Here is a 23,910-nt window from a genome sequence, read left to right on the forward strand (position 1 = left end):
TGCAACTAATGACAGGTTGGAGACAGCTTTAAATTGAAGAAACAGCACAGGGAGGAAAGGTTGACCCACCCTTCTCAATACCATAGCCTAAGTCCAAGTATTAAAAAAGAGGTTTCCCAGGTTTAGATAATCCATTAAAGACAGGTTCCAGGAGCCACAGTAGAGGTTGGCAGGCAGGTAAAAGACCCAGGAAGGATTTATGCCTGGCCAGGTGAGCAGGAACCAGAAGGCTACCTGGTGCGGACAAGGGTGGATCTGGGCTGCGACATTTCCTGCTTCTTCCTCTACTTTGCAGCCTCCAGTGTCTCACTGCAAAGGGCTTCACTTCTGTTTGATTCCTGTGGAAAGGCTCCATTGTCAATAAACCATCGTATGCTGACAGGGGAAGAGAACCATGGGATGTGCTGATCTCACGGGTATGTGCAAACCTGCATTTGAGGCCTGAAAAAAACCAAACCGCCAACTTGAACTTGTGCCTAGAGGGCTGTGGAAAGTCAGTGCAGAGCACAGATGGGGCTCAACAGCAGCATTTTAAGGACAGGCGGGCCATTTTAGAGTGGCAAATTATGCAACCACTCCTGTTGTTGCTGTAAGACACACAGGTCACAATCCCAAGTGTGCATGTGGGACTTCTATTTTGCTTGTGCTTTAGCAACTTGCTTCACCTGAAAAGTCAAAGCTGATACCGTGGTCCAGCATGTTTAAGAAGAGACCAGCATTATTCTCAATTATCACTAAGTTTATTTTATTTATTTCCAGTACTGTTCTATCCTTCTACTAGGTTGCCATAGAAAGTTTTTTTAAAATCTCATTTTTTAAAAATCAATATAAAAGTAATTATGTGAAAACACTAAAAATGCAGCATGCAAAGCACCAAAACCATGGCAACCAGCAGCTAGCATCTCCCTAGCTTGTTTCCTCCCTCCATCAGTAGGAGGACACAGATCAAGCCAGGTGGGTCTCTCTTGGAAAGTCATTCCAAAGTTGCAGTGGCATAACATGAAAACTCCACCCACCTCAGTTCGGGAGGGAGGGAGGGAGGGAGGGAGGCGTTGGGGCCTCAGTTGTTGTCTTGAGCGCATGAGAAGGCACATGCAGGGGGAGGCAGCCCTTTGGGCATTCTGCTTCCAGATCGTTCAGGGCTTCAATGTTTAGCACTGGCAACTTGAACTGATCCAAGAAACAAATTAGGTAAGCAATGCAGCTTAAAAATACAGTCATACCTCGTGTTAGGCTTGCTTCACGTTGCAGCTTTTCAGGTTACAAACGTGGCAAACACTTCCGGGTTCTCCACGCGCGCATGCGCAGAAGCGCTCTATCGCGCTTCATGCACGCACAGTAGTAGCGCTCTACTTACGGACTTTTCGGGGTGCAAACAGCACCCCGAAACGGATCATGTTCGTAAGTAGAGGTACCACTGTATCAGTTATATACTTGGACTAGAAAACTGCAGCATTTTTCACCCGTTGACATTTCCAAGCTGTTTTCAAGGGCAGTCTCCCTAGAGGGGACCACATCCTGCACAATACCCTGACATGATTATAAGTGACCACGTATGCCTTGAACAGGAAAGGGAGCTTCAACATGCAGAGGCACTATACCTCCAAATACCAGTTACTAAGGCCAGCTGATGCCTCCACTGTGTCACATTTGTTGGTTTCCTAGAAGCATCCAGCCGGCCACTGTTGTAGGCAGCATGCCAGACTAGATGTCCATTTTTGTCTGAGCAAGCCGAACTGCCCCAGGACCAGTCTAGTCCAGCATCTTGCTTGGAACAGTCCCCAGCCAGCTGCTTCCAGGAAAACATAGAAGCAGGACCTGAGTGAAGACAACCCCGCTGCCTGCTCTCCAGCAACTGGAATTCAGAGGCATCCTGTCTGCAACATGGAGGTTCTCTTGAACAATCATAACTGGTAGCCTAGCAGTTGACTTGACTCTGGATTTGTCTGATTGTTCCATATGTTTAATTGTGCGTTGTGTGAAACACTGCTTGTGTCTTTTTGACACAAAACAGGGTATGTGACACTGCTTGTGTCTTTTTGACTCTGCACTACCAGTCTGCCAGCTCCATCCAGGGAATCTTCCCATTTGCCATATTGTTGTCCTTACCATGTTAAGTATTAAGTTTCTGCACTGCTTCTGAGCCCAAAATGAGGCTTTCAGAGCAGTTGGCAGTGTAACTATTTGCAACAAATGCAACACGTTTGTCACTGATCCCTTTCACCTAAGCAGCATCAGCATCCGAGGCTGCCTATCTAGTCGTTGCTGCGCCCCAAACTGCCTTCCGCACGTGGCTTGCCGCTCCGCCGGGCGCTGCAGAAGCGTGGCAGCTGCCTGCTCGCCTGGGCTGCGATCTCTTCTGCCACGCGGGGGTGGCTCCTCTGGTTTTGTCGCCTGCCCGGTCCTTTCAAGGAAGGCGCCTCGCAGTTCCCTTCCGGCATCCCGGGGAAGCGCACGGGAGCAGCCGGTGCGGGTCTGCTTGGCGGGGCTCCTTCGCGTGGGCACCTCGCCGCCGTGCGCCCTCGCCCGCCGCTCTCCTCTGCGCCTTGGCGCGCTTGTTTTTCCGAGAGCCGCTCCCTTGTGCGTGGCCAGAACCTGCCAGGTGGCACCAGGGGATCCCAGGAGCGTCGCTGGGTTGGAGTGGCTCTGGCGGCGGGTGTTTAGTAATTACCCAGTCAGCTGGTGTGGGGATCGAGGAGCAGCAGCAGCAGCAGCAGCAGCTCGGCTCTGGTGCTGAATCCTCCTCCTGTCGCAGCAGCAGCAGCGAGCGCACGCCAAATGTATTCCGAGCAGCCCGGAGCACATGGAGCCGAAGGGAGGCGAGGGAGCCTTGCAGGGGCGGCATGCTAGCCCTCAGGTTGCTGCTGCTGCTGCTGCTGCTGCTGCCGCCCAGCCCACGAGCGCGCTTGTCTAGCTGGAAGCCGGCCAGGTAAGGGCAACAGCCCCGTGGAGAGGCGTCCGCGTTCCTCTCGCCTTCGACTGTTGGGTGTCCTTCATCCAAGACCTCTCTCCCGCCGCGCGCTCTTATCTTTGTTTATGTAACCGTGCAAACCAGAGGCAATGTCCAGCTGCAGAGGGACAGCTCGATCTCGCCAGCGACAGGCTGCTTTGCCTTCAGCATTGAAGCTGGCGTTCACTGTAGGCTGAACTTTGGTAGTTTGCTCCTTCTTGCCTCCCTCCCCCCCTTCCCCCCCCTCTCTTTTCCTCTCGTATTCAGTAGTGCTGCGTAGTTTCTGGAGAATGCTGTTAAGTGCAAACTTGCCCATTTCAGCAGTGACCTTGAAAATCAGCGTATAAAAGTTCAAATTGGTCATACTTGGCACGGATACTCTCTGCACGTTGCTTGCAGAAGTAGGCACACGGTGGGGGTTTTTTGGGGGGGGCGTGGGGGAGACCCTTAAAGGGGAAAGCAAGTCAGAGGGGGAAAGAGTTCTTGGAAGGGGGGAAGCCCTTCTGAGCCCGCTAATCATTGACAAGCACTAAAAGCAGAAGAAAAAAGTTAATTATTTCAGATTGTTTTCTCCTAATAAGCTGCCGCACAATAGCAAGGAAGTTTTTCCTCTGGTGGAAATTAATTTGCTGCTGTCGTATCAGCAAGTTCTAAACAATTGCTGAGTGAGGAATGTTGGACTCCGTGATCTGGCTTGAGGCTCGAGAAATGTTGAAGGCACATTTTAAAAGCACGCAGTAAAAAAAAGGCAGGGGGAGTGGTCTTACTGTTTTTGATCACTTCAGTGGATTATCAGCACTGTGCTTTGTGGCTGAGGACTTAGAAGAAGCACCGTGAGCAAGTCTGCCCGTAACAGCCAAAACGTACCGCTTGCGTTATGCTAACGTGTCTCTGACAGAGTTCCACGTGCTGGGGAAGCAGAATTGGCACAAATTGCTGTATGTAACAGTTGCTACACAGCATGCAGTGGAAGTGCACGGCTGGATATAGCTGCACCAAAGCAATGATTTGTTCCAGACTTGGAACCCGGAGTGCCTGCAGTCTGATAAGATGCATTAATATGTGTGCGCCATATTGTGTAGCGGTTTAGCTTGTGTGCAGTTTTGCATTAGGCGTGCGCCCTTTTGATGCACAATGCAGCCCTTCACAGATGTGTCTGGGTGACTGGTGGTTTGCATGGTTTCCTGCTGGCAGTCATATGGCAGTGAGGTGGTGCATGGCGTCCAGTGGTGCTGAAACCTTTTGCTCCTGTTTAGCTCTCCACTTCCACCCCTCATTTTTAACTTTTGTGCAAAAAGCTCCTGTACCGCACTGTACAAACCTTCCTGTGCCTGGCCTGGAGATGAGACTCAAGTGCCCTTTCCCCTGACCGCTGTGTTGCTGCTGCTCTTTCCCTGTGAGGACTCCTTTTTTTAAAAAAGTGCATTTGTGCCATTGGACCCATTCCAGAAAAGGTAATTTTTGAGCAGAAGTTAAGTCCAGCTGCTTTTATTATCCCTGTCTTAAGGTTCTCCTACTCCCAGCATGGGCACACAGCACTACATCTATTAAGTTTTGTCTAGATGCATGGTTATGATGCATAGATCACTGTTAGTTTGGAGATAGAAAATTCAAGACGCTCTGCAGGTGTGGGAGGCAGAGGCTTGTGTGTAGGAGGAAACGCACAAAGATTTGTACTGGAACCAGGGTGGGCAAAATGAGAATGACTTTGGACCTATGGAGCTGCCTTGTAACGAGTCAGATCCTTGGTTCTCCTAACCCAGTACATTCTCTCATCTGGCAGCAGCTTTCCAATAGCTTTTTCTAAATGGAGGCCAGGGGTTGACTCCTAGACACGTTCAGATGACTTGCACTGGGTTATGGGCTCCCCCTGAAAAGTCATCCTATTAAGTTGCCCCACCCTGAGTGAGAAAATTGGTCACTGGACATTAAATATGGCACCAGTGGCAACGAACAACCTGAATTGTGGGTGGGGAACCAAATGTTGTTGGACTCCAGCCTGGCAAATGGTCGGGGATGGTGAGAATTGTATTCTGGCAATGCCTGGAAGGCCAGAGACTTCTTAGCCCTGCCCCAAATCCATCTCTCCATTCTCCTGCTCTGCTTCCTCTTAGTTGCGGAGGTTACTATTGTGAGGTTTGAAAGCGAGAGGTTCTTCGTTATGGTGCTGCCTCTTTCGAAGTGTTTAACCAAAGAGGGATTTTGTTTGTTTCATTATTATCCCTTCTTTTCTCCAGCATGGAAATTAAGGCAGTGTAGGTCTGTTTCCAGGCAATCTGCTTGGCTTCGTTGTTGCCTTATTCATTACGCAGTCCAGTCAAAACAGTCGTCTTAAGGAAGGCCTATTTGAATGTCTGAGTCCTTTGTTTTCTGCGGCAGCTCCTGCTGTTTTTCCTTTATCATCTTGGTTTGCTTAAGGAACTGTTCCTTTGTCTTATAAATTGCATGTTTCTGGGGTTATTTAATAGACAGGAGCCTAACACATTTTATAAATAAATAAATGAAAGCGAGGCTACAATAAAGCTTGCATTGAAAACAGAGAACCTTTGCCAGAGTGGGGGAGATGTACCTGTATGTTGCCAACACACATATGTTCCAGCTCTTCTTCAAGTTCTCAGCCAACTACGTATCCAGCAGTAACTACCCTGGAGAGAAAGCACACATCTATACTACCAAAGTAGGGACGCAGGTGGCACTGTGGGTTAAACCACAGAGCCGAGGGCTTGCCGATCAGAAGGTCGGCAGTTCGAATCCCCGCGACGGGGTGAGCTCCCGTTACTCAGTCCCAGCTCCTGCCAACCTAGCAGTTCGAAAGCACGTCAAAGTGCAAGTAGATAAATAGGTACCGCTCTGGCGGGAAGGTAAACGGTGTTTCCGTGCGCTGCTCTTGTTCGCCAGAAGTGGCTTAGTCATGCTTGCCACATGACCCGGAAGCTGTACGCCGGCTCCCTCGGCCAATAAAGCGAGATGAGTGCCACAACCCCAGAGTCAGTCACAACTGGGCCTATAAAATAGCTTTTATGTTTTCATTCCTCTTAAACGGGAAGCTTGCAAACAGAGATTTGGTGAAAATGTTAGGAATTTTGCATTCTTTGCAGCCTTACAAAACTGCAGCTGCTAGTATGCATTAAGAGAATCATGGTATCTTACACCTGTTTCAAACCAGTTGAAATTGTGTAGTGTAAACAGACACAAGCAGCGCAATTGCTTCTCTGTGGCTAATACCCAGTGTGAAAGTGCTTCTGAAGTAGGTATTGGGGGTGGGGTGGGGAGAGAGAGATGTTAATAATATATAGTTCAGGCTTTGCATTTAAGTTCTTTGTTTAATGTCCCTTTTGCGCTATAAATTTCAGTACTTTGGACTCCTGTGTGTGGACTCTCTTTTTCTCCCATCTCGCCACAGCGAGCCATTTGTTCCTGCAAAAACAAGGCCATGCTTTCTTGGCCTGTGATCTTTATGAACTGCTGCGTGTGCCTGTTCAACTGCTTTTTAAAAAACTGGCAGAGATGCCAGTGATACCTTGGAAATCCTCTCAGGTTGGTCTGACCTAGCCTCAGTTTGGAAACTCAAATGAATGATTATCATTTGCCTTGAGAGTTCTCCCTTTTCTGGACCATCTTAATGGTTTCCAGAAACAGTGTGAAATGAAAGCTAGGATCGGTGTTTCCTGCTCTCTGCTCCTCAGTTTTTAAAGTTGTGCTTCACATTCTGTCCTGTGAGCATTTTTTGTGCTAAATCCATTTGACTTCCCTTATTTTTCCAGCAATGACATTAGAACCCAAAGGTTGTCCAAAGGGCACAGGATGATGCAGTCACCAGTTCTCCTTTCTTCCTTTGAGGAAAGGAGTCGCTTTCCAGCATTACGGTGATCTCAGGAGTATGGTGCTTGGAGAGCTCCCCCGCTTCTCTTAGCAGTAACACATTGATAATGTTTTCTGTGGCTTGTCATGAATAAGCTTGATGGATTCCTAATATGCTAACTTTCAGTTCCCATAAGCATAATAGCAACTTCAAGCTGCATGTGGAGAAGGATAAAGTGAATTGCTAGCTGTGTGATTATTTGCCTATAATGTTTGTTAAGTGTAGCCCTTCTCCCATAAGGATCCTTCTGTTGACCCTGGGGCTTCGTTAGCAGAGAGTGCTTGGTCTCACATAGCCCCACTGTGTGTCACTTCCTAGACCAGGAATGTGAAAAACCTGATATTTTATTTCCATGGAATTTTCTGTGTCACCTCTAACTCCAACAGCCTCAGAGATATATGGAATGTCCATGGAGTTTCTTGGCTGACCTTCCCTTTCTGTCCTTATTCTCCCCATCACCACCACTGGAAAAACCCTCCACTGTTGCACAGATTGTTGCACATTATAGCCACAAGCTAGTGCACATGGGTGCACATTTTGCATTGACAAATGAGTGCCACGGTTTCTGTTTTGATGACTTGCCTTTCATGCATAAGCACATGTGCAGTTGTGCCTGTGTAGACGAGAAGAACAAAGTTGAATTAGCAGGCCAAGCACTTGTTTGTAGACTAGGGGATAGGAAGCATGTGGCCCTCCAGATGTTGCTGGACTACAATTCCCATCATCCCTGACTTGCTGGGGCTGTTGGGAGTTGGAGTGCCACAATATCTGGAGGGTCACGGGTTCTCCAACCCTGACGTGGACCATTGTGGCAAGAATAGGGTCTGGAAGTGATTGCTTTGCTTGCTTAGGCTGGATGTGAGTCTTTGCCCATATACACCCCAATCCAGTTCTGCTTGTGTGTGGCTAGTTGTGGAAGCAAATGCACATCCCATTAAGAGTAATGCAGCGCTGAGGACATTTGGTCTCAGATGTGCATTCGTAAAGCATTCAGCCCGTGATACCCCACAACAGCTTCAGTATTCGGCTGCCAATTAGTTCTCCTCCCAAAAGGAAAATAAATTGGATAATCAGAGCACAGGAAGACTTCAGAAAACTGTCTGCATCGGTGCATCGAGAAAATGCGCATTAGAAATTGAACTGGTTGGATTGCTGCAGGATCTCTATCTTGGGCTTTCTCCCCAGGTATCCAGGCAGCAAGAAAGTCCATACCTTTCTCCCCCTTGTCATCTTGGAAGAGCAGAGCACTACTTAGCCAGCAAGTCTGTCAGCTAAGAAATTGATTGGAAAATATTGTAGGCCAAGAACCTGCTTTGAATTAAATATGTGGGCTCCTCTATGAAACGAGGGACTTTGACTGTGGTGTGCTCTTGTGAGTTTGGTCAACACCCCTTAGTATTAGTGGAAATATTGCATTAAAACATGTTACCTAACTCACTTAAGTTGAAATAATTGGTATAGCAGAGCATCTAACAAGCTGAGTTGTGCATCATGACACACCCTTGGTTCAAACCTTGCTTTTGCCATGAGCTTACTCAGTGCCCTTAGGAAAGCCTCAGTTTGCCTTCACGCCACCTACAATATGGGGGCAATTATACCAGTCCTAGTTCCATGAACACTGTAAGCAGTGCTTTCTTTTCTAGACAAACAGGTGCCAGTACTCACCATGAAGCTGTTACAGTAAGTGTCACACTTTTTAACCACAAAAGAGAGGTGTCGGTATTGCGTACCCCTTAAGTACCTCCTGAAAAGAAAAGCACCGATTGTAAGGATTATTGAGATAATGTGTGTATCTCAGGAGGACGCTAAAAGTGCTCTTATAAATGCTTAGTATTTTTTATATGGTTGCTCTTTATAGTGAGGCACACTGTGGCTTCTTTTTGGTTATGTATTACAGGCACCTCTCTGTTGGACTTTCTTCGCCAACCGAGTTTGTGCAACGATGGAATAAAAACTTGCCGGCAATATCTTTGCTTACTTTGTTTTTAAATAATAATCCAACAGCTGCAACTCTACACCAGCCAGCAGAATACCACGCAGTTGGTCAGCTTAAATACAGTTTTCAAAATAATCAATAACCCTATCACTTCGCTGCATTCGGTGCAGCAGGTAAACTCCCCCTGCTAATTAGTTAAATTGTTAAGGTACTACAGGTGTGTTGAATTGTTAAGAGCTCACAGATGTGCCGCCATGCAGGTTATAATTACAAATACACGCCTCTGAGTAGCACCACTGACCACATCAATATTAAGAAAACCCAACACTCTCCAATTGAAGGATCTGTACCTTTAATGCCATTGGCCCAGGCCTGTGGAATACTCTGCCAGTAGATGCCTTCTGTGCCAACTTTAAAAGCCTGCTGAAAACTTTTCTATTCTGTCAGGCCTATGCAGGCAATTATGAACCTATCTCCCACAATGGGTTACTGATCTTTGTTTTTAGCTTTCTCTGCTTTCATTGCATGGCTTCAACTTATTTTTGGTGTTGTAAACTGCTTTGATATACAGTGGTACCTTGGTTCTCAAACTTAATCTGTTCTGGAAGTCCATTCCAAAACCAAAGCGTTCCAGAATCAAGGCACGCTTTCCCATAGAAAGTAATGCAAAATGGATTAATCTGTTCCAGACTTTTAAAAACAACCCATAAAACAGCAATTTAACATGAATTTTTACTATCTAACGAGACCATTGATCCATAAAATGAAAGCAATAAACAATGTACTGCAGTCAGTCAGTAGACGAACTGGGTTCCACACAGTCACAGAAACAAAAAAAAGAGCCACAAAATTCAAAATAAATAGCAAAAACAGACAGACACTCAAAACGGAAGTGTGATGGAGCATGTTCGGCTTCCAAAAAAAGTTCTGAAACAGAAATACTTCTGGGTTTGCAGTGTTTGGGTTCCAAGTTGTTTGAGTACCAAGGCGTTTGAGAACCAAGGTACCACTGTATTTTTGTGATATAGGGGTATATAAATATTTTTATGAATGAATGTGATGCCTGCCTGTGGGGTCAGGGGGACAGCACCAAACAACCAGAACCAAGTGGTCTTTGATATTGCAACTTCACCCTAAGAACCCAGGCTTCTAAAGTGTGATACCCCCCATGGAAGGGACACTGTCATGCGTTGCCTCTTGAGAGTCTTGCATTCAAACTACAGTGGCACCTTGGTTTGCGAACGGTCTGGTTTGCATACGTTTTGGATTACAAACACGTCAAACCCGGAAGTGCATGTCCCGGTTTGTGAACTTTTTTTTGATTACAACCCTTTTTGGGGCATTACGAACGAATTTTTTTTGGAGGCCCCATTGGCGCCTAGAGATCACAGTGGATTGTGGTCGATCGCTGGACGCTATTAGACCATGTGATTGTCTCTGCCCACTCCCCCCTCGCTCTGTCCCTCTGTCGCGTCAATTGTGTGCTGTTTTCCCTAAAAAAGCTCAACAACTGGCCTCCCCCCATAAAAAACCACCACACATGCTCCTCCTCCCTCCAATGACAATGAGTAGATCACTGCCAGTTTTTTTATACTGGGAGTAGATCCCAGTCTCTTGGGAGTTGGACGTGCCTGGTGTATACCATCGCATTCAATGTAGTTGCCCATAATGTTTGAAGCAGGCCCGAGCCGATAGGTTGTTATAGTTGTGAAGAGCTTGGCTTCCGACTTGATGTGGTCTCCTTCCAGATCCAGTTTTGAGTCTTTTCAAATGCAAACAAGGAGAATATACAGAATGTCCTTTTGACAAGTGTTCCCCCCAGGTAGTTCAGTTATCCAGGTAACTGTCAGATATGTTTGCACTCCTTCCTCTTGTGTTGAGATTTGTCTGGGCTGCTCTTGTTAGCTAAAGTCAGAGGATGTCTTCTATAATGCAGAAAAGAAAATAACAATTTTTTTGGGGGGGGGGGTGAGGGTATATTGGGAATTCCAAATAAAACCCACACGATCTACTCGTTAAAAAATTATTGGGCTGTATTCCATGTTGGTCCTACTCAGAGTAGGCTCATTGAAACTTATTATTTATTACATTTGTATACTGTCCTTCATCTGAATAATGGGCACGACTCATTTAGCTACATTAATTTCAATGTGTCCACTGTATAGGAAAGCTTTTACTGTTTGATGTCTTCTTCTTGTTGTTGTTTAGTCGTTTAGTCGTGTCCGACTCTTTGTGACCCCCTGGACCAGAGCACGCCAGGCCCTCCTGTCTTCCACTGCCTCCCACAGTTTGGTCAGACTCATGTTGGTAGCTTTGAGAACACTGTCCCACCATCTCGTCCTCCATCGTCCCCTTCTCCTTGTGCCCTCCATCTTTCCCAACATCAGGGTCTTTTCCAGGGAGTCTTCTCTTCTCATGAGGTGGCCAAAGTCTTGGAGCCTCAGCTTCAGGATCTGTCCTTCCAGTGAGCACTCAGGGCTGATTTCCTTCAGAATGGAGTTTGATGTCTTACTGTATTTTAATTTGTTGGAAGCTGCCCAGAGTGGCTGGGGCAGCCACCCAGTCAGATGGGTGGCAAATAAATTACAAATTTGTTGTTGTTGTTGTTGTTACTCTGAGAGTAACTTGGTTGGATACAACTCATTGGAATTGTGCACAATATATTGGCTGAAATCTATAGACATAGAATAAGTTAGGATGAAAGGAGTAACATTCTTTCCTGCTGGGCTCCAGATCTTGATATTTGGCTTCTCTCGTTTGTTTTAATTTGCTGCTGGGCTGTGATAAGGAGTGCAGAATAGCATATGAATAAGCAAACTCCCAAGAGTTTACTGTCCGGCAGAGCCTGAGCCCATAAAGCCTGCAAGTATCTAATTACCTTTTGGAGGCGGGGAAATGACACTCTCTTGAAAAATTATTGACATAATACTACACTTCAAAGTGAAAACCCCTTATTTTTGCAACTGTCTTTATGTCTGCGTAGCCCCTGTTAAATGAGTGTGAATTGCTGTTACACAGTGTTGCAAAGATGTCTTATACTGCATCAAAGTACTTGACTGCTATCAGCGTGTGTGGGTAGAGTAGACAATCAGCCATTAATTGTTTTGCTCATCAAATACTCAACTTGCCTGTCGGAGATGTCAGCCTTTGACAAGTCAACCGGATCGATCACATGGCGCGTATTATTCTTCATTGTACGGGTGCCTCACTCCCCACAAATTGCAGAATCCTGTCGAGCCAAACTCTTTGTCGTTGAGCAACCGCAGCTAGATGTGGGATATGGCTCTTAGGGGAGAAGCCCCCCCCCCCCGAAAGGAACCATTGCAGAAATTGTTCTTCCCTCCCTCCTCCTTCTTCTGAGGCAGATTTAATCTTATCAGTGACTAAGTAGACTGAACAAATGGTGGACGAAACCTGCTGAGCTTCATTCCATTCCGTTTACAGAAGCTCTTACTTTCCTGAGTGCTTGAGTTTGTCGCTAATCGCTAGGCTTCTTTGGAGCCCATTTGCTCTCAAAAGCGAGAGAGATGTATGAAATTGAAATAATTGCAGCAAGTTAAGAACTATCAATTCCACCTCTTGAGACTTTTCTCGGGGCCTGCCTAACTGCGGGGACTTGGGGAAGCTCTCACTCAACGCTGCTGAGTACAGATAATTTTCTCTGCCCGCCCACCCAAGCTGTCACCGTCCTTGAATGATGGTCTATCACAGCACAGCTTGGGGTTGAAAGAATGGGCTCTGAACACTCTGAAGGGGACTTTGCGGAGAACCTGATAACCGGTCCTTGAGTTACGGAGCACTTAGCAGGCTTTCCGTCTCCCCCCCCCCCCCACCTCTTCTCCTGTCCTTTTCATTGCTGCTAGATGCAAAAAGTTTTGAGATGCAGTGCAAAGCCTATCCCACCTGTTTCCATCTACAGGAGAAGTCTCAGTGGGCTAGAATGGAAGTGGCACGGTCTCAGCCCCAGCAAAGACCTTGCTTTTGTTCTTGTTGTTGCTCCCAGTCTATTCCACATCTGCATGAGCGGGGCTTAGGTTGCACAGACAGCATGAAAGAGTGTGTGTGTGTGTGTGTGAGAGAGAGAGAGAGAGAGAGAGAGAGAGAGAGAGAACATGGGTAGGCAACTGAGGCCCGGGGGCCAGATCCGACCCAGTCGCCTTCTCAATCCGGCCCGTGGACGGTCCGGGAATCTGTGTTTTTACATGAGTAGAATGTGTCCTTTTATTTAAAATGCATCTCTGGGTTATTTGCGGAGCCTGCCTGGTGTTTTTACGTGAGTAGAATGTGTGCTTTTATTTAAAATGCATCTCTGGGTTATTTGCGGGGCCTGCCTGGTGTTTTTACGTGAGTAGAATGTGTGCTTTTATTTAAAATGCATCTCTGGGTTATTTGTGGGGCCTGCCTGGTGTTTTTACATGAGTAGAATGTGTGCTTTTATTTAAAATGCATCTCTGGGTTATTTGCGGAGCCTGCCTGGTGTTTTCACATGAGTAGACCGTGTGCTTTTATTTAAAATGCATCTCTGGGTTATTTGTGGGGCATAGGAATTTGTTCATTTTTAAAAATAAAAATAGTCCGGCCCCCCACAAGGTCTGAGGGACAGTGGACCGCCCCCCTGCTGAAAAAGTTTGCTGACCCCTGAGCTACAACATAGCCCAGGCAGCCTGAAAGTTGTGCATGGGATGCTACACTTGCACTCCTCAGGCACCTTCTCTCTTCAAATTTCTGCCACGGAGACTCCTGAGTTCCTGTAGCTTGCATCTGCTGTGTCCTAAAGGCTTAACAAGAGGCATCAGAGACCCACAACAGATCACCTCTGTGTTTTGCAAATAGCTGCCTCTCCCCTCTCCATTTTGGATCAAGCCCATCACGTGGGTGGGTGTAACTCTCTGGCTTCTCAGAGCCGTCTTTCCTGCAGTTGGTGTTTGCTGCAGCTGCTCCTTCCCTTGGGTGGAATTTTGTGCTCCTTCCTTCGTAGTAATGTGAGTCGCTTGCAGCAGCGCTGTGTTTCCCTTGCTCTGCACACCTGCTTGTTTCCTTTACAGAGTTGACATCTAACTCCAGATACATAGATGTGGCACATTGGCACCGATGGAAGGAAGCAGAAAGCAACAGAGCACACATGTTTGACAACGATTTCATTTGGGCGGGGAAGAGAGACAGCACTATGTAGCCCTTGAAGTTCCTATCAGAATTTAATAACTACTCTGATTATGCAACACTAGATCTATAAAGTAGTCCCAAGGGGAAACGTCAGTGCTTGCCAGTGGTTACCATGGTTACATCCAGTTCTTAACAAAGGAGGAACAAGTGTGAATTCAATTATTCTTATTTCAAATACTGTGCAGCAGCACTTATCCAAATGGCCTGTAGGACATAAAAACACATTTGGATAAATAGGAGTTCATATAATCAAGGGCTGGAGATCGTTTACATTAGCAGTATGTGGTGGCAGTGGTAGCAGCAATGTAATAACCTGGTATAAAGATGAAATTTAAAATAGCTAAGGCTCTGCTAAGACACAGACACATTTTATTTTATTCAAAACCATTTTTGTCGCTCAAAATCTCTTAAGCGGTGTAAAGGTAAAGGTACCGCTGACCGTTAGGTCCAGTCGCAGAGGACTCTGGGGTTGTGGCACTCATCCCACTCTATAGGCCAAGGGAGCCGGCGTTTGTCTGCAGACAGTTTTTCCGGGTCTTGTGGCTAGCATGACTAAGCCGCTTCTCGCGAAACAGAGCAGCACATGAAAATGCTGTTTACCTTCCTGCCGGAGTGGTACCTATTTATCTACTTGCACTTTGACGTGCTTTCGAACTGCGAGGTTGGCAGGAGTTGGGACCTTAAAGTGGTATACAACAGCTAAAGAAGAGGAAAAAAATATCACAAAAATATGCAATAAAACCATCAGGACAGGCTACTAAAAACTGCAGTAAAAACTACAGCGGTACCATAAAGCATTATCACAAAGGAAAAAGGGCATGGTCCAACTTTAATCATCAGGAGGAACCTGAGAAAAAGGTGTGTGTTCAAATGACACCAGAAACTAGTAGCCTGAATGGTTCTTAGAATGATAGAGTTGGAAGAGACCACAAGGGTCATCGAGTCCAACCGCCTGCCAAGCAGGAAACACCATCAGAGCACTCCTGACATATGGTTGTCAAGCCTCTGCTTAAAGACCTCCAAAGAAGGAGACTCCACCACACTCCTTGGCAGCAAATTCCACTGTCAAACAGCTCTTACTGTCAGGAAGTTCTTCCTAAGGTTTAGGTGGAATCTTCTTTCTTGTAGTTTGGGGCCATTACTCCGTGTCCGCTTCTCTGGAGCAGCAGAAAACAACCTTTCTCCCTCCTCTATGTGACATCCTTTTATATATTTGAACATGGCTATCGTATCACCCCTTAACCTCCTCTTCTCCAGGCTAAACATGCCCAGCTCCCTCAGCCGTTCCTCATAAGGCATCGTTTCCAGGCCTTTGACCATTTTGGTTGCCCTCCTCTGGGCACGTTCCAGTTTGTCAGTGTCCTTCTTGAACTGTGGTGCCCAGAACTGGACACAGTACTCCAGGTGAGGTCTGACCAGAGCAGAATACAGTGGCAGTATTACTTCCCTTGATCTAGATGCTATACTCCTATTGATGCAGCCCAGAATTGCATTGGCTTTTTTAGCTGCCGCGTCACACTGTTGGCTCATGTCAAGTTTGTGGTCAACCAAGACTCCTAGATCCTTTTCACATGTACTGCTCTCAAGCCAGGTGTCCCCCATCTTGTATTTGTGCCTCTCATTTTTTTTGCCCAAGTGCAATACTTTACATTTCTCCCTGTTAAAATTCATCTTGTTTGTTTTGGCCCAGTTCTCTAATCTGTCAAGGTCATTTTGAAGTGTGATCCTGTCCTCTGGGGTGTTAGCCACCCCTCCCAGTTTGGTGTCATCTGCAAATTTGATCAGGATGCCCTTGAGTCCATCATTCAAGTCATTGATAAAGATGTTGAATAAGACCGGGCCCAAGACAGAACCCTGTGGCACCCCACTAGTCACTCTTCTCCAGGATGAAGAGGAACCATTGATGAGCACCCTTTGGGTTCAGTCAGTCAGCCAGTTACAAATCCACTGAGTGGTAGCATAGTCAAGTCCGCATTTTGCCAGCTTCTTTACAAGAATATCATGGGGCACCTTGTCAAATGCCTTGCTGAAATCAAGGTAGGCTACATCCACTGCGTTCCCTTCATCTTCCCATACAGCACTGAGGGAAAACATTCCAGAGAACATGGGCATTGGCAGAAAATGCCCTTTACAGGTCACAGCCATATGATGGTCCATTAACACACATTGCCACTAACAACAACATCACTGATGATCTCAGCCATCTACCAGGTCTATACAGGGGCAGACAGTTCTTCAGCTAACCAGGTCCTGTGCTTATATGTAAATAACATATAAGCTATATATAAATAAAAAGACCTTGTACACAATCCCATTCAGAGGCACATCCGTACATTTTGTCCTGAAGATAGTTCAGAGGCCTGGGTCCCAGGGCCTGCTTCTGTTTGCTATCTGGTGCAGCTGCACCAAGTCCGCAGGCAAACCTTTGCAGCCTCATGAGGTCCTGGAGCTCTTGCTTAGATGCCCTGCTGTTTCATCCCTACCCCCCCCCCCCAACATTTCTATTCAAAAGCAACCGCTTGGAGTATTCATGCGCTGCCGGTCATGCTGCCGTAAATCCGCCTCTGTTTGAAGTGCTAGACTAGAGGAAGTTCCTGTTGTCAACAGAGCTCTGTCATCTATTCTTCCTGGCTGTGGTTCCCAAGCTAAAGTCTTGTCTGTTTGGTTTGAGAGCTGAAGCTGCTTGTGACGGTTGCAACTGGTTATGCTGGAGGCAGCTGCTGCTGCAGAAATAGTAGTAGTAGTAGTAGTAGTAATAATAATAATAATAATAATAATAATAATAATAATTTATTTATACCCCGCCCATCTGGCTGGGCTTCCCCAGCCACTCTGGGCGGCTTCCAAAAAAAACATTAAAATACTGTAATACATCAAACATTAAAAGCTTCCCTAAAGAGGGCTGCCTTCAGATGTCTTCTAAAAGTCTGGTAGTTGTTGTTCTCTTTGACATCTGGTGGGAGGGCGTTCCACAGGGCGGGCGCCACTACCAAGAAGGCCCTCATCGCTCTGGTGGCCTCTTAAATCTCAACCATTGTGGTGTTACAGTATCTACCATGGCAGAAAACTTGTGGAAGGTGGCAAGTACTGTACTCCGTTTTCTCAAGGGCTGCCATCTTGAAGTTTCTGGATCACGTCTTCTCTCTTGCAAGCTTTGAATTGGGATCTGTTTCAGCTCTTTCCAAGGGGATGAACCTTTTCCCTTTCTCCTGCAGAGGCCTGCCCAGTGGGTGAGCTACCGAAAGGATCTGCAATCAGTCAAAACTTAGGGATCCAGCTGTGGGTGTGTCCAAGTCCAAATGTGTGACAAACGGAGGTGGGCATAGGGGTGGCTGATATTTATCCGTTGTTTGCAGCTTATTTTGGACAACTTTTAATGGGCAAAACTGCCTCTAAGAGCTAACAGCAAAGAAAACTGATGGGAAGCAGGAAGAGAAAGCAAAAGAAAGGCAGAGTGAAGAGTATGAGTAAAGAGAAAAAGGCAGATGGGAGAGTCAAATAGGTCAGGAAACTCGTTCTGCTCTTGCCTGACATTCAGGTAATCTTTCTGAACTTCCCAGGATGTGGCTGTGGAATCTGTCATCAGATCTGAGGTTCCAAACCTCCAGAATTAATTTTAATCCTGTCGGCTTGGGATTTTTGATGTGCTTCATAAACATCCATGCAACTGTTCAGGTTATGCTTGAGATCCGAAAGTTGTGAATCTCTTTGAACTAACTGCATATAATTTGAAATTGCTGGGAAAAGGGGAGGAGGATGTATGCAGGTCTATTTTCTTTTGTTAATCGAGGCAAAGGCTCGGAAATCATTAACCTGGAATTGAACCAGTTGACTCAGTTTCAATGAACTCTTCAGCGTAAGCTGCAAGAATCTGATCATAATAGATAATAGTTGACATGGTCACTTTGCACGTGTGTATTCTACCTCCTGATGCTGGCTAGTAATAGCAGATGGGAGGAGACAGGGCCAAAAATGCCCACGGCTGGCGGATAAGGCTTTCAGGAATTCATTTAGAATGGCAAGTATATGTGATTGGCAACAGATGGCACTTGTGGAGAGGTGGGATGGGCAACATAAGAAGTAGGGGAAGCAAGTTGAGCCTGAACGCATGTGGAGCTTGGATAATTCACTGTTTGGGAGTTTTCTTTTGCATATCCTGCTAACGTGTTTGAGGTCCTCAGGATGGTGTCAATCTCATGTAGAAGAGGAGCTGAAGAGAAAGCAGGGCCTTGAAGACAGGTGAGGGCAGCAGAGGATGTTGAAGTCCAGGTTCTAGTTCCATCCTAAGCTAGAACTCTTGCCAGATGTGGTAGTTTCTACTTTCATTTAGATTAGAAGTAGGTGCTGGCCATACCTTCATTGTCGAAGCTTGTGCAATCAGTGAAGAAGCTTCGCAGGTGAAAATATGCCCTCTCTTATAGCAATGAGTGGTTCCCAAACTTTTTGGGACCACTTCTCCCTTGATTCCATAAACTTATAGAATCATAGAATCATAGAGTTGGAAGAGACCACAAGGGCCATCGAGTCCAACCCCCTGCCAAGCAGGAAACACCATCAGAGCACTCCTGACATATGGTTGTCAAGCCTCTGCTTAAAGACCTCCAAAGAAGGAGACTCCACCACACTCCTTGGCAGCAAATTCCACTGTCAAACAGCTCTTACTGTCAGGAAGTTCTTCCTAATGTTTAGGCAGAATCTTTTTTCTTGTAGTTTGGGGCCATTACTCCGTGTCCGCTTCTCTGGAGCAGCAGAAAACAACCTTTCTCCCTCCTCTATGTGACATCCTTTTATATATTTGAACATGGCTATCATATCACCCCTTAACCTCCTCTTCTCCAGGCTAAACATGCCCAGCTCCCTTAGCCGTTCCTCATAAGGCATCGTTTCCAGGCCTTTGACCATTTTGGTTGCCCTCCTCTGGACACGTTCCAGTTTGTCAGAGAAATCAGCACCCATGGATTTTTCAGCATCAACCGGTATTCGCTGGAACACTGTTCAAACTTTAGGTTTAGTGGTAAAGCCTAAAATGGTTCAAGCCCAACACACTTAAGATGATCGCATCCATCATGTATTTTCAATCACAGGTGGCTGCTTGTCCTGAATCTTCTGGATAGGATGGTGGTGGCAGATTATTATTATTATTATTATTATTATTATTATTATTATTATTATTTGCATCGCCTCCTCAATCTTATTGCTTGCCCAAGTCCCTTTGAAAAACTACAACCCACAAAACCTGGTGTATTTTTGGATGACCCCTCAACCAAACGTATATATCTGGCTGCTAAGGAGAGGGCATTTTTAATTCTCCTCTTTTAAAAATAACAATGCTATGGATTGAGTACCTATTAAATAATTAGGATAATTACAGTGCCAACACCAGCTGGTGCTATATAAAGGTTCCCATATATCAATGCCATTCCTCAATGCAAGTATATTAAAGGCCTGACATTAGTATAAAAACCTCGTTAAAGTGTATCTCAAATTTTCATTTTAGTTCTTAGATTGGGGTGGGGAACCTTCAGGCTTTGGGGGCTCCAATTTGGCCAGTGAGGGCATTTCTCCCCAAACCACACCCATCAGCTATTGCCACTGGTGATGTCAGCTGGTGGGGGGGAACTTCTTAGGAATCCTGTCTGGTCCAATCCCTTCAACCTCTGGAAAGTCTCTCTCTCAGTGATCCTACCCTTCCCTGTATAAAGCATTATTCAGGGTAGCAGTTTGCATGACCCACTAAGGAAAATAACAGCACAATAAAATCCAAAACACTAGCAATTAATTGTAAATTAATCCAAAACTATTTAGATTAATTAATTCAACAAAATGGATTAAATTGATTCAGTGATACCAGCTTTTCAAAGTCTGATAGTCATTTACGCCTCTAGTGGGTCCCTGCCAGTGCCCCCTTGGTAATCCCTCTGTTCCCCACTTTGGGAACCACTGCATAATAGTATGTGAAGAAGGGGCTGAATACATCATATTTTCTATAGGTTTCCCACCCCACCCCCATAATGAAAATGGATGTAGCTGAAAGCTCCTCCATGGATACATCTATGTATCAAAACAACCAAGAGTCTTTTTGAACCTTAATGAGCTAACAATTGCATGCCTTAATCTCACAGACAGCAGGGAGTATTTCATAGCATGATTTGGTATGCAGGTAGTACTTTGAGTAACCAGAGAGCAGGGATAGACAACTCTTTTTCTGCTGAGGACAACTTTCCCTCTGCTAAGAGCCAGATGCTGGCAGTTGACAGAGCCAGAGACAACTTTGGGCAGAGAAGTGTTGATAGACGGAAGTGTTCTAGATTACCTAGTCTGGAACAAAGACCGCTCTGCTTCAGTTTCCACCATGGCTCCACTGGATTACAATTCCCAGTCGTAGCCAGGGTCACACACCATGCATTTAAAGTTTATGGCTTCCCCCATAGAATCTTGGAAACTGTAGTTTACCATATTCAGGTAGGTAGCCTTGTTGGTCTGATGCAGTTGAAATAAAAATTTAAAAAATTAAACAACTAAATTTCTCAGGATCCTGTGGAGGAAGCCATGTGTGTTGCATGTGCTTTGCATATATGGTTTGGATGTGACCCACATTTGCTCAGAAGTAAACCCCACTGGGTTTAATGGGGTTGCTCTCAAAGGAATATACAAGAGGGAACTTTAATAAACCTGGAGGAGCAAAGGAAGGAATTATAGTGGGATGGAAGGTGGCGGCAGATTCAGGAAGCATTGAGGAGCACATGCGTTAGGTTGGCCAACACATGGAAGGGTTTTGTAGACCATCTTACCCAACCTCCAATACAAGAACTTGAAAGCTTGAGCAGCCCTCACAGATGGTTGTCCAGCCCCTCTTTCAAGACCTCCAGAAAGGGCAAGCCCTCTCACATCTAAGTACCGGTAGTTGCTTCCATTGTTGAACTGCTTTTACCATCCAGAGGTTTCTCTTCACGTTTAACCAAAACCCACCGTCTTGTAACTTAAGCCCATAAGAGCTAGCCCTGCCCTTTGGAGCAGCAGAAATGCTCTATCCTTGCGGTGTTGAGTCCTGTGCAGCTACAGAACAAGGGGTGCTCCATCGCTTCAAGTAGATAAAGCCTTGCATCTGTGCTGCAGAAAAGAACTGCTGGTGTACAAGGCTGGCTCCATGTTGCTGACCACTACAATATTTATCTGTGCAGTGACCGTAAAAAGGGGTGTTTGGTGGCATTTGCTGCTTTTACAAGCTGGGGCACTGGGGAAAAGATGAAATTCAGTGAAGAGATGCACTGTTTAAACAAGACAGACCTAACCTTGACTCCCTTTTTGAAAGGGAGTTTCTCTTGCTCGCCATTCAGCTTTCAAACGGTGCCTTCATTTCCCTTAACCTTGCTACCAGCTTGTCTTTTTCCCAGTCTTGTTTTTTTTTAAGGCACCTGATCTAGCCCTCAGGGAAACACATGAGTAAAACAGCTGTGGCTTTGTTTTGGTCCTGGTTGCTGTGAACCAAAGCAATTTAAAGAGGATAGTTCAGTTGGTGTTGAGACACTTTTCCTTGATCTGAGATGCTACCTGGAAAACATAAAGGACAGTATTGCGATGCCATCTGCAAAAGTGTTGTTGGAGCAGTTCTTTGATAGTTCCCTTCTTGGTCAGGCCTTGGGAGTCTGTGGGGGGTATAAAAGAGTGCTGTGCATAAGTTAAAATTAATCACCTGGGAAGGATCTTGTAATCACCTGAACCCGTGACTGCCTTAAACTGGAATTGATTTGGAGACATGAAGTTGCACTGCAGCTTTCATCTTACCGAGCTGTCAGTTCACTTGGCTTGTAATTTCCAAGCCAAAAGAGAACTAATACAATGGAGTGCAACGAAAGGCCACTTCATTAGAGGCTCTTCTTGTTTAGCAACATGCCTAGGGCTCATCTCGAATTCTGCTTTGGGGCAATATGGCCATGGACTGCCCTGGTCACACCATTTAAAAGGGAAAAAAAATATCCCACGTATTTTATCCCCGGGATTCAGTTTGCCAGCTGCCTGGTCACTTGAGTAAAGTAGCATTTTCATCACAGTGACATGCAAGTAAGTGGCATGCAAGGCGGGGGGGGGGGGAGGGGGCGGCTATTGTAGCAGCACCTGCCATGCGCTTTCCCGAAGGAGCACCACCATCCTCCTCCGTGCTCTATTGCGGCTGCCTCTGCCGGCCCTTTGAGCAGGGCTCTTCCCTCTTTGTGGAAAGGGCATTTTTGCTCTCAGATGAGCGGTGCTTCTTCTCTATTTGGACTTCATATATTTAAGCATTGGGATGTGGGTGGCGCTGTGGTAGAAACCAACTGAGCCTTGGGCTTGCCGATCAGAAGGTCGGCAGTTCGAATCCCCGCGATGGGGTGAGTTTCCATTGCTCGGTCCCAGCTCCTGCCTACCTAGCAGTTCAAAAGTACGTCAACGTGCAAGTAGATAAATAGGTACCACTCTGGCGGGAAGGTAAACGGCATTTCCGTGTGCTGCTCTGGTTTCGCCAGAAGCTGCTTAGTCATGCTGGCCACATGACCCAGAAAAACTGTCTGCAGACAAACGTCGGCTCCCTCGGCCCGTAAAACGAGATGAGTGCCACAACCCCAAAGTTGTTCGTGACTGGGCTTAACGGTCAGGGGTCCCTTTACCTTTATGTTTATATTTAAGCATACTATTTGTTCTTTTCTTTTCCAAATATGCTCTTCCTTTTCATTTGGAAGAATGAGAAGCCTGACTGTTTCTGTAAGGTTTTCATTTTTCCAGTCCTATGTTTAGTTCTCCACATAATTTCCTCATCAGTTTGCAATTTTTATTTTAAGTGGGATGACATGCAAGCGTTATCCCGTTTCAGTATTACCCAGGTCCCCCCCCCCTTTTCTGGATCCTAAAGACAAAAATGCCACGTTTGCACTAAGAATGTTCACTAGTGAGGATGTCAAACGAAATGGTGGTTTCCTGAAGTTGGCTAAGGGCTAACCCACACTTACCTTTCCTCTGGCCTTTGCAGGCATGGTCCGCAATTAAAAGCTCTCTGCCTAAGCACCCTTCCCTCCCTGCCTTCTCCCCCCCCCCGCCCCCCCCCCCGCCCCGTTCTCCCTGTGAAATCCTGAATTGATGATTGCTGTGATTGGGTGCTGAAGAGTGGGTTTTCATGGGGAAAGCTACAGGAGAGAAAAGAAACAAGCAGAATGCCCAGACACATAACAGACCTGTATGTTTTAGACCTGTGCCTGGAAGGAGTGGGGCAAAAGCTAAGTGTAGATAAGCCTTAAAAGCGAAGGAGGTTGTCATTAGCTGCCACTTTGCTCCTTGGTAGGCCTCACCTGCAGTCTCTTCTGTTCTAAAACCAACAAAACTGGCAAGGGGACCCACCTGCTTTTATGCTATATTGCCCCAAGATGGCCCTATCAAGAAGGAAAGTGAAATGATTGTCACATGAAACAGGTTTTAAGGGTCACCAAGGGTTGTTGTTGTTTAGTCGTGTCCGCCTCTTCGTGACCCCATGGATCAGAGCACGCCAGGCACTTTTGTCCTCCACTGCCTCCCACAGTTTGGTCAAACTCATGCTGGTAGCTTTGAGAACACTGTCCAACCATCTTGTCCGCTGTCGTCCCCTTCTCCTTGTGCCCTCTATCTTTCCCAACATCAGGGTCTTTTCCAGGGAGTTTTCTCTTCTCATGAGGTGGCCAAAGTATTGGAGCCTCAGCTTCAGGATCTGTCCTTCCAGTGAGCACTCAGGGCTGATTTCCTTAAGAATGGATAGGTTTGATGAAAACTCCATGGACAATGACAATAGGCATCCAGGGTTACTGAGTAGCAATAAACATGAAGTTCTGAGCTGTGGAGCAGAATTCATCTGGAAATTCTTTGGCACAAGCAGTGTACACACTTTCTATTTATTTCAGTGGGGTTTACAGGGGTGAACTTTTGCAGTGTGATTGGGGGAGGGGGGTGAGTTTTGAATTTTCTCTTTTGGGCACCAAAATGTCTTGAGCGCATCCTGGC

The 23,910-nt window shown here is 46.1% G+C and overlaps 1 protein-coding gene across 5 annotated transcripts in view; it reads left to right on the forward strand.

The window, feature by feature from the left end:
* Positions 1–23,910, forward strand: part of NCOA1 (nuclear receptor coactivator 1) — a 300,977-nt gene that overhangs the window by 159,756 nt on the left and 117,311 nt on the right. Inside the window, exon 1 of one of the 5 annotated variants that reach the window (XM_079968414.1) lies at positions 296–416. The exons of 3 other annotated variants lie outside the window; for them this stretch is intronic. The gene's annotated coding sequence lies outside the window, so the exon portion shown is untranslated. Of the gene's footprint in view, positions 1–295; positions 417–2,505; positions 2,930–23,910 lie in introns of those variants that run through there. One more of the 5 variants, XM_079968415.1, reaches the window with a different exon arrangement.

The sequence above is a fragment of the Podarcis cretensis genome (genome assembly GCF_951804945.1).
Source record: "Podarcis cretensis genome assembly, chromosome: 3".
NCBI classification, from domain to species: Eukaryota; Metazoa; Chordata; class Lepidosauria; order Squamata; family Lacertidae; genus Podarcis; species Podarcis cretensis.